Raw genomic sequence first — 9522 nt, forward strand, 5'->3', positions numbered from 1 at the left:
ACGGGTTTGAAACCTTGGGCTTGCCTGGTCAAGGCACATATGGGAGTTGATGCTTCCTACTCTTCTTCTCTTCTCTCTCTCTCTCTCCTCTCTAAAAATGAATAAATAAAATCTAAAAAAAAAATCCGTATATAAAACTCAATTTCATTTCTTTACAGTAGTAATGAACAGTCTGAACATAAAATTAAGAACACAATTCTGTTTATAATAGCAAAAAAAATTACTCAATATGTATTAAAAGAAGGACAAAACTTGAACATTGAAAACTACAAAACATTGTTGAAATAAATAAAAGAATTTTGGCCCTGGCTAGTTGGCTCAGTGGTAGAGCATCAGCCCACTGTGGATGTCCTGGGATCGATTCTCAGTCAGGGCACACAGGAGAAGTAACCATCTGTTTCTCCACCCCTCCCCCTCCCCCCCCCCTCTCTCTTCTCCTTCTGCAGCTATGGCTCTTCTATTGGCTCCAGTGAGTTGGTCTCAGGTGCAAAGGATGGCTCCATGACCTCTACCTCAGGTGCTAAAAAAATGGCTTGGTTGCTGAGCAAAGGCTCCAGATGGGCAGAACATTGCTCCCTAACCCTAGTGGGCTGGCTAGCGGATCCTGGTCAGGGTATATGTGGTGGGAGTCTGTCTCTCTGCCTTTCCTCCTTTCACTAAAATAAATAAATAAATAAATAAATAAATAAATAAATAAATAAATAAATAAATAATTTCTGCCAAAATAAATGATAAGACATCTCATGAATTGGAAGACTTGGTACTGTTAAGATGGCAATACTCCCCAAATTGATTTAGAGTTTTAATACAATCCTTATCAAAATTTCAACTGCCTTTTTTTTTGGCTGAAATGGATGAGGTGATTCTAAAATTCATGTGGAAATACAAGAGTCCCTGCATAACCAAAATAATCCTCAAAAAGGGTAACAAATTTGAAAGATTCATACTTCCTGATTTCAAAATGTGCTACAAATCTCCATTAATCAAAAAAGTGTGGTACTGGCATAAGAAAAGACATATGGATTAGTGGAATAGAACTGAAAGTCCAGAAATAAATATATACATCTATGGCCAATTGATTTGACAAGGGGCCAAGACAATTCAATGGGGAAAGAACAGTTTTCTGAGCAAATGATGTTGGAAAAAATGGATGTCCATATAAAAAAATGAATTTGGACTTTTACCCCACACAATATAAAAAAATTAACTCAAAATGGATTAGATCCTAAAATGGAAAAGCTAAAATTATAAAACTCTCAGAAAGAAACATAAGTATGAGTCTTTGTAAGGCAATAGTTTCTTAACCATGACACCAAAAGTACAAGCAACCAAAGAAAAAAATAGATAAAATGGACTTCATCAAAATCAAAAATTTATATTAAAAAAATACTATCACTTAAATAGAAGACAATTCACAGAATGGGAGAATATATTTGCAAATCATATATCTGATAAAGGTCTAGCATTTGGGATATATATATATATATAAAGAACTCTACCAACTTGACAAACAACCAATTTTAAAAAGGGGAAAAAGTTTGATCAACATTTCTCTAAAGAAGATATGCAAGTGGCCAATAAGTGCATGAACATCGTTACTTATTAGGGAAATGCAAATCAAAATCACAATGAGTTTTCACTTCATAGCCACAAGAATGGCCATAATAAAAAAGATAGACAATAAGAAGTATTGAGGAAGATATATAGAACCTGGAACCCTCACACTATACATTGCTGGTAGAACTGTAAAATAGTGTGCTCACTGTGGAAAACAGTGTGGTGGTTTCTCAAAATGTTAAACATAGGAGCTACCATGTGAGGTCCAAAAATTCCACTCATAGGTATATATTCAAGAGAATTAAAAATATATGTTCACACCAAAACTTGTACATGAATGTTCATAAAAACTTTTAGAATAATGTATAAACAGAAACTAATCAAATGTCCATTTGATTTGCCCAATTTTTGGGCAAATGAGTTTGTAAAATTTGTATTTTTTTAGTTTGCTCACTTTTATTGTTAAAAAATGGCACTGGGCAGCCCTGTGTGTGTGTGTGTGTGTGTGTGTGTGTGTGTGTGTGTGTGCTTAACCTTAGAGCAAGGCAGTTGATTGCAAATTGCATACTGCGTTCCTGCTTGGGAAGGCCATTGTTTTGCTAATGTTTGCTGGAGGAGGGGGTCTTTGTGGGCCCAGCCAGTTTTGCAAGGAGAGCGGAGAGAATGCAGAGTGCTAAAGAAGCCAGTTTTGCAGAGAGAGAGAAGGGGTGCAGATGCGGAACCAGAGCTGAGGGACTTTGTGAGCTCCACTGAGACTGGTGGGGCCTTTGATTCTAGGAGGAACCAGAGAAGATTCTCCTGGTTGTGGAACCAGAGATGTGTCAGGGCTTTGGGAGCCCTGAGTGAAAGGGAAGTGTTTTCCCTGCCTGTTTGTTCATCAGCCAGCCCGAGACTTTAATAAAGGAATGGCCCACCAGTTTTTGGCTCCACTGTTTCTTTACCATCTGCCTGAATCCAATGTGAACCTGCATGGCCATGATGGTGGCGGTCACTGGCCATACACTAATGAATAGATTTAAAAAATGTTGGGATATCTATATAATGGAATATTACTCAGCCATATGAAGGAATGAAGTACTGATGTATGTTATACTATGGATGAAACTTGAAACATGGTAAGTGACAGAAGCCAGATACAAAGGACCACATAGTACATGATTCCATTTAAAGGAAATGTCCAGAATAAGCAAATCTATAGAGACAGAATTTTTTTTTTTTTTTTTGGAGGAGGGCGATAAAAATGTTCTGAAATTAGATGGCGGTGGTAGTTACATAACCCTATGACTATATTAAAAGCCATCAAATTGTACACTCTTTAAAAAATTGAATTGAATTTATTAGTGTGACACTAGTTAACACAATTATACAGGTTTCAGGTGCCAAATCTACAACACATCTCTGTATACCACATTATGTATTCATCCCTCTCCCCAAGTGAATTGTACACTTTTAAATGGTGGATTATATGATATATAAATTATAACTCAAAAAATAACATAGAATGAGTGTTGGGCAGATAAAATGTATTATGCTCACTTTGTTAAAGATGGCGCTGCCCATGTGAAGACCGTTGCCCAGGTGATATTAATGTGTGTCTCTGTGGGCTGTGGCAGGCAGGATCCTTGTAGCCTGGGGCTTGGTTTTAGGATTAAGCCTTTCCCACCCTTTTTGATGTGGGATGGTACAATCCCATCATGCCCCAGATAAGTGACTTTGTATTAGAGACTTCCCTATTTTGTATATTGGATTAAAGGTTATGAATCTACACTATAAAATGGGGGCTGAACAGGAGCTTGCTCTCTTAGTTCCTGAGATTAGAGAAGAGAGAGCAGAGAGGAGAGCAGAGTAAGGCCACGTGGAGGAGGCCAGGAGAAGCAGCCAAGATGGCGGAGTGTTGAGTGAGAGGCCAGTTTGTGCAAAGTTTGTGTAGGGAGATGGGGAACAGGGGTGAATAAAGTCTGGTGAGCTACAAACCTTTGATTCTAGGAAACTCGGATAAGTCAGTAGCTTTGTGAACACTGAATGAGTGGGTTTTGGAGCCCAGTGTGTGTTTTACTTGCCCGCTGGGTGCAAGCTAGGATTAAAGATGATGGCCCATCAGTTTTTGGCTTCATTTCTTTACCGACTGTCCGAATCCAATGAGAACCTGCATGTGAATGGCCACGATGGTGGCTCCTGGCTTTACAATGAGCCTGGGCAAAGTGCCAGTCCCACCTGAAACAGATCCCACCAGGGAGTTCTCAGTGGGCAGTTGGCTATGCCTAGACCAGCGAGATCCCAGAGCAGCAACCAGTTGTGCAGCTACTGGGAAAGCCAGAACAGGCATGCGCAGGAGGGGTAGGCCTGGAGCTGGCAACAAAGGAAGGTTGGTAATGTGCACATGCTCTGATTTCTTCCATACAGAGCAACAGATTTCCCCACAGGTTCTCACCTTTCCCTCCCTGGCATTACTTCACTTTTTGAAGATGAAACTCAGCACAGGGACCCCTCTTCACATACAGTACCCACCAGCCATTGTAATGAACTTACACAATCCTTCCCCTCTTGTAATCATCTTTGTAATACTAATAGAAACAGAGGTTTTAAAGATTTTATTTAAAAATTCAGCTAATAAAGTTAAGTGTTGCTCAGGAAAATCATCCCTGGAGTGCTGTCATCCTCTCCTCTTCCAGAGTTTTGTCAGTCTTAGGAAGAAAGAAAAGAAAGAAAGGAAGAAAGGAAGAAAGGAAGAAAGAAAGAAAGAAAGAAAGAAAGAAAGAAAGAAAGAAAGAAAGAAAGAAAGAAAGAAAGAAAGAAAGAAAGGGAGGGAGGGAGGGAGGGAGGGAGGGAGGGAGGAAGGAAGAAAGGAAGGAAAGAAGAAAGAGAAAGAAAGAAAGAAAGAAAGAAAGAAAAAAGGAGGGAAGGGAGGGAGGGAGGGAGAGAGGAAAGGAAGGAAGGAAGGAAGGAAGGAAGGAAGGAAGGAAGGAAGGAAGGAAGGAAGGAAGGAAGGAAGGAAGGAAGGAAGGAAGGAAGGAAGGAAGGGGGCTAAAGATTTTCCTATTTTCCAAGCAAGCCATTCCAGTGATCATTCTCCCCCAAATTCTCCAGACTAGGAATTTCTCTTGGTTGCTTTTCTGTGAATTCTAAGTTTGGGAAAACAAGATCTGGAGCTAGGTTTCACAGGCTTCCCTGCTGGGTTAAGGATTACCTGTGATAGTAATAATTGTTGTCTTTGGTAACTTCTACTTGAACAGTAACAATAGGTATAAATCACCCCCAAGGCTCTTAATTACTCCCATTAACAGTTGCTTTGTTATCCCGGATGCAGAGCAGTTTCACTTTGTGAGTACACACTGTGAGTATAGCTACAAGCCTGGCTTCAAGCCAGGAGCTAAGATAAGTTATGCTAAATGGATGGCTCAATTGTTCCCCTGGACTCTCTCTAGGTTTGGGGGATGTGGGCTTCAGTGCACAACGCTATAGGAGTCCGGGGTCTGTGCATCTTATAGGCGTTCCTTGAGTTGTTAGGCTGCCTCTCACCATAGGTATGTTATTCTGGTCTTTCTTAGTTTTGCTTCTAGTATCAGTGTTTTCTTCTCCCCTCCCTTTCCTTATCCCACCTTGTGCCGCTACAAATCTTTCTCCTTTTCTTCCATGCATTTTCTAACTGGCAGAAACTAGAGGTGTAAAATTTAGGAGGAAATCCCCAAAAGAAAGAAAGCTACTCAGCCAAGCCATTTGAGCTGAAAATCTGGAGATTTAGGTTACACCATACAGTCAAGTGTCAACTGTCAGTGAGGAATTTAAGAAGCTCCATGATGTGGCCCCCACCTGCCTGCAAGACTCCACCAGATGCCATTATGGACTGTGAGTCTTTTCTTCTTAATTATTGTTATTATTTAATTTATTGATTTTTCAAGAGAAAAAAAAGGAGAGAGAGAGAGAGAGAAACATCAATTTGTTGTTCCACTTATTTATGCATTCATTGGTTGATTCTTGTATGTGCCTTGACTGGGGATAGAACTTGCAATGTTGGTGTATCAGGGCCATGTCTAACCAACTGAACTACTGTTGGGCAGATAAAATATATTATGCTCACTTTGTTAAAGATGGCACTGCCCACATGGAAGCCATCGCCCAGGTGATATTAAAGTGTGTTGGGGGCGGGCTGTGGGCAGGCAGGATCCTTGTAGCCTGGGGCTTGGTTTTAGGACTGGGCCTTTCCCACCCTTTTTGATGTGGGGTGATACAGTCCCATCATACCTCAGAGAAGTGACTTTGTATTGGAGACTTCCCTATTTTGTATATTGGATTAAAGGTTTTGAATCTACACTATAAAGGGGCAGAAAGGGAGCTTGTGCTCTGGGTTACTGAGATTATCATTAGAGAGGAGAGAGCAGAGAGCAGGGAGAGGCCACGTGGAGGAAGCCAGGAGAAGCAGCCAAGATGGCAGAGTGTTGAGTGAGAGGCCAGTTTGTGCAGAGTTTGTATAGGGAGAAGGAAGGAGATGGGGAACATAGGTGAATAAGTCTGGTGAGCCTTTGATTCTAGGAAACTCGGATAAGTCAGTAGCTTTGTGAGCACTGAATGTGAGTGGGTTTTGGAGCCCAGTGTGTGTTTTTGCTTGCACGCCGGGTGCAAACTAGGATTAAAGATGATGGCCCACCAGTTTTTGACTCCGTTGTTTCTTTACCGACTGTCCAAATCCAATGCGAACCTGCATGGGCCAGGCTGCTGTGATCATGGTAGTCCTGGCTACTGGCTTTACAACTACTCAGTCAGGGCTGAACTGTGATTCATAAGAGCACAGGTTTTGGGGAAAAGAGTGCCCTTTGCTTTCAATTACTAATTACTTTTGAAGAGTTTCAGGAGAAATGCCCCAACTGCCCTCACCAGCATCATGCCCCATTGCTCTTATCTCCTGTTTCTGCATCCATGCTCTTAGAACTTGCAGGGAGCCTTTCCATGGGATATTCCTTCTGTTGGGCAAATAAGTTTGTAAAATTTATGTTATTTGGTTTTGTTCACCTTTATTGTTAAAAATGACGTGGCCCACATGAATGGCCGTCGCCCAGGTAATATGGCTAATTACCTTTATGCTTGGGATGGGGCTTTGTTATGCTAATGTGTGCTGGAGGAGGGGTTATCCTGCCTAAAAGTTTTAAAAGGAGGAGCTAGAAGGCCATTTTGGAAGGAGACTACGTTGTGGCAGGGAAGAGAGGCCACATGGTTGCAGAGGAGATAGGCAGCCAAGATGGAGGTGTGCTGGAGGGGAACAGAGGTGAGGGGCTTTGTAAGCTCCGCTGAACTGGTGGGGCCTTTGATTCTAGGAAAACTCAGATGTGTCAGTAGCTTTATGAGCGCTGAATGAGTGAGTGGGTTTTGGTGCCTGTGTGTTTCTTTTTACTCACTGGCTGAGTGCAAGGCTTGAAATAAAGAAAATCATTTCTTGGCTCTGCTGTTTCATTAAGATCTATCTGAATTAAATGGGAACCTGCACGGACCAGGCGGCCGCAACTCCTGGCCGTACACCTTAATTCTCCCTTGAGTTCTGTCTCCCCTACTGGGTTTTAAACTTTTTGAAGGTAAAGATTATACACTACATGTTTGTGGGGTAAATAAAGAAATGATAAAGAAATGAATGATTATGAAGAAATATATGTCAAGTGAGCACAGACTGTTTAGAAATAATGCACCGTTTCCAGACACCCTGATGTACCAAGGGTCTTGAAACTACTTCATACTAGGAAGTACCTCAGTGGCCTCAAAAAATTCTTTCAGTAACAATAATTATACTATTTTTCCTTTCCCCTCCAGAAGGAGTCAAAACCTCTTTGTAGGCCCTGGCCAGTTGGCTCAACAGTAGAGCATTGGCCTGCCATGTGGAAGTCCTGGGTTTGATTCCTGGTCAGGGCACAAAGGAGAAGCATCCATCTGCTTCTCTACCCTTCCCTCTCTCCTTCCTCTCTGTCTCTCTCTTCCTCTCCTGTAGCCAGGGCTCCACTGGAGCAAAGATGGCCCAGGCATTGAGGATGGCTCCATGGCCTCCTCCTCAGGTGCTAGAATGGCTCTGGCTACAATGGAGCAATGCCCTAGATGGGCAGAGCATTGCCCCTTGGTGGGCATGCCGGGTGGATCTTAGTTGGGTGCATGTGGGAGTCTGTCTGACTGCCTCCCTGCTTCTAACTTCGAAAAAAAATACAAAACTAACAAACAAGAAGCCTCTTTGTGATTTCCTTTACATTGAATCAGCCAAATGTGAACCACAGAGCTATCTGCCCCTTCAGAAGCCAATCCCACCTTTCCCTGAGATCAAAGAGTCTCCATCTAATGCATGAAAAATAAAAGCCACATTCCATTAATGAGGCCAAAGACCTGAAAAGGAAATAAATCTTAGTCTCTCTCTCCAAGCATGGTATACACACATATACAAATGAAGTCATCAAGCCTGACTGGGTGGTAGCACAGTGGGTAGAGCATCAGACTGGGATGCGGAAGACCCAAGTTCGAGACCCCCAAGGTTGCCAGCTTGAGTGAGGGCTCATCTGGTTTGAGCAAAAGCTCACCAGCTTGAGCCCAAGGTCTCTGGCTCCAGCAAAGGGTTACTCGGTCTGCTGAAGGCCTGTAGTCAAGGCACGTATGAGAAAGCAATCAATGAACAACTAAAGTGTTGCAATACGCAACGAAAACTAATGATTGATGCTTCTCATCTCTCCATTTCTGTCTGTCTGTCCCTGTCTATCCCTCTCTCTGACACTCTCTCTGTCTCTGTAAAAAAACAAACAAACAAACAAATGAAGTTATCAAGAACTTAACTGTTTATATCTGGATAGTAAGAATTTGGATGATGTTAATTTTTCTCCTTTTTTTTCTTTCTGTAATTTCTAATGTCTCTATGTTGGGCAAATGAGTTTGTAAATATTGTATTTTTTTTTTTGTACTTTTCTGAAATTGGAAACGGGGAGGCAGTCAGATAGACTCCCACATGCGCCCGACCGGGATCCACCCGGCATGCCCACTAGGGGGCGATGCTCTGCCCATCTGGGGCATTACTCTGTTGCAACCAGAGCCATTCTAGCACCTGAGACAGAGGCCATAGCGCCATCCTCAGTGCCTGGGCCAACTTTGCTCCAATGGAGCCTTGGCTGCGGGAGGGGAAGAGAGAGACAGAGAAGAAGGAGAGGGGGAGGGGTGGAGAAGCAGATGGGCGCTTCTCCTGTGTGCCCTGGCCGGGAATCGAACCTGGGACTCCTGCACGCCAGGCCAACGCTCTACCACTGAGCCAACCGGCCAGGGCAATATTTGTATTTTTTGAGTTTGTTCACTTTTATTGTTACAAAAATGGCACTGGTCAGCACCAGGTGTATGTGGTCTGTGAAATTGCAAATTACCTTCCTGCTTGGGAAGGGCCATTGTTTTGCTAACATTTGCAGAAGGAGGAGGGGTTTTTGTGGGCCCAGGAAGTTTTGAAAAGAGAAATGGAGAAGAGGCAGGAAAAAGCTGAGAGAGAGAGAATGCAGAGTGCTAAAGAAGAAGGCAGTTTGTGCAGAGAAGTGAGAAGGTGTACAGATGGGGAACGAGAGCTGAGGGGCTTTGCGAACTCTGTTAAGACTGGTGGAGACTTTGATTCTAGGAGAAACTGGAGAAGATTCTCCTGGTTATGGAACCGGAGAATGTGTCAGTGGCTTTGGGAACCCTGAGTGAAAGGGAAATGTTTTCCCTGCTTGTTTGCTTGTTGGCCAGTGTGAGACTTTAATAAAGGAATGGCCCACCATTTTTGGCTACACTTTTTCTTTACCATCTGCCCGAATCCAATGAGAACCTGCGTGTGAATGGCCATGACAGTGGCGGCCACTGGCCATACACCTACAATGAATATTATAACCATTGTAATTAAAAAATAGTTAACAGCCTGACCAGGTGGTGGTGCACTGGGATAGAGCATTGGACTGGGACACACAGGACCAAGTTCTAAACCCTGACATA

This window comes from Saccopteryx leptura, chromosome 3, assembly GCF_036850995.1.
Source record: "Saccopteryx leptura isolate mSacLep1 chromosome 3, mSacLep1_pri_phased_curated, whole genome shotgun sequence".
Classification (NCBI taxonomy): Eukaryota; Metazoa; Chordata; class Mammalia; order Chiroptera; family Emballonuridae; genus Saccopteryx; species Saccopteryx leptura.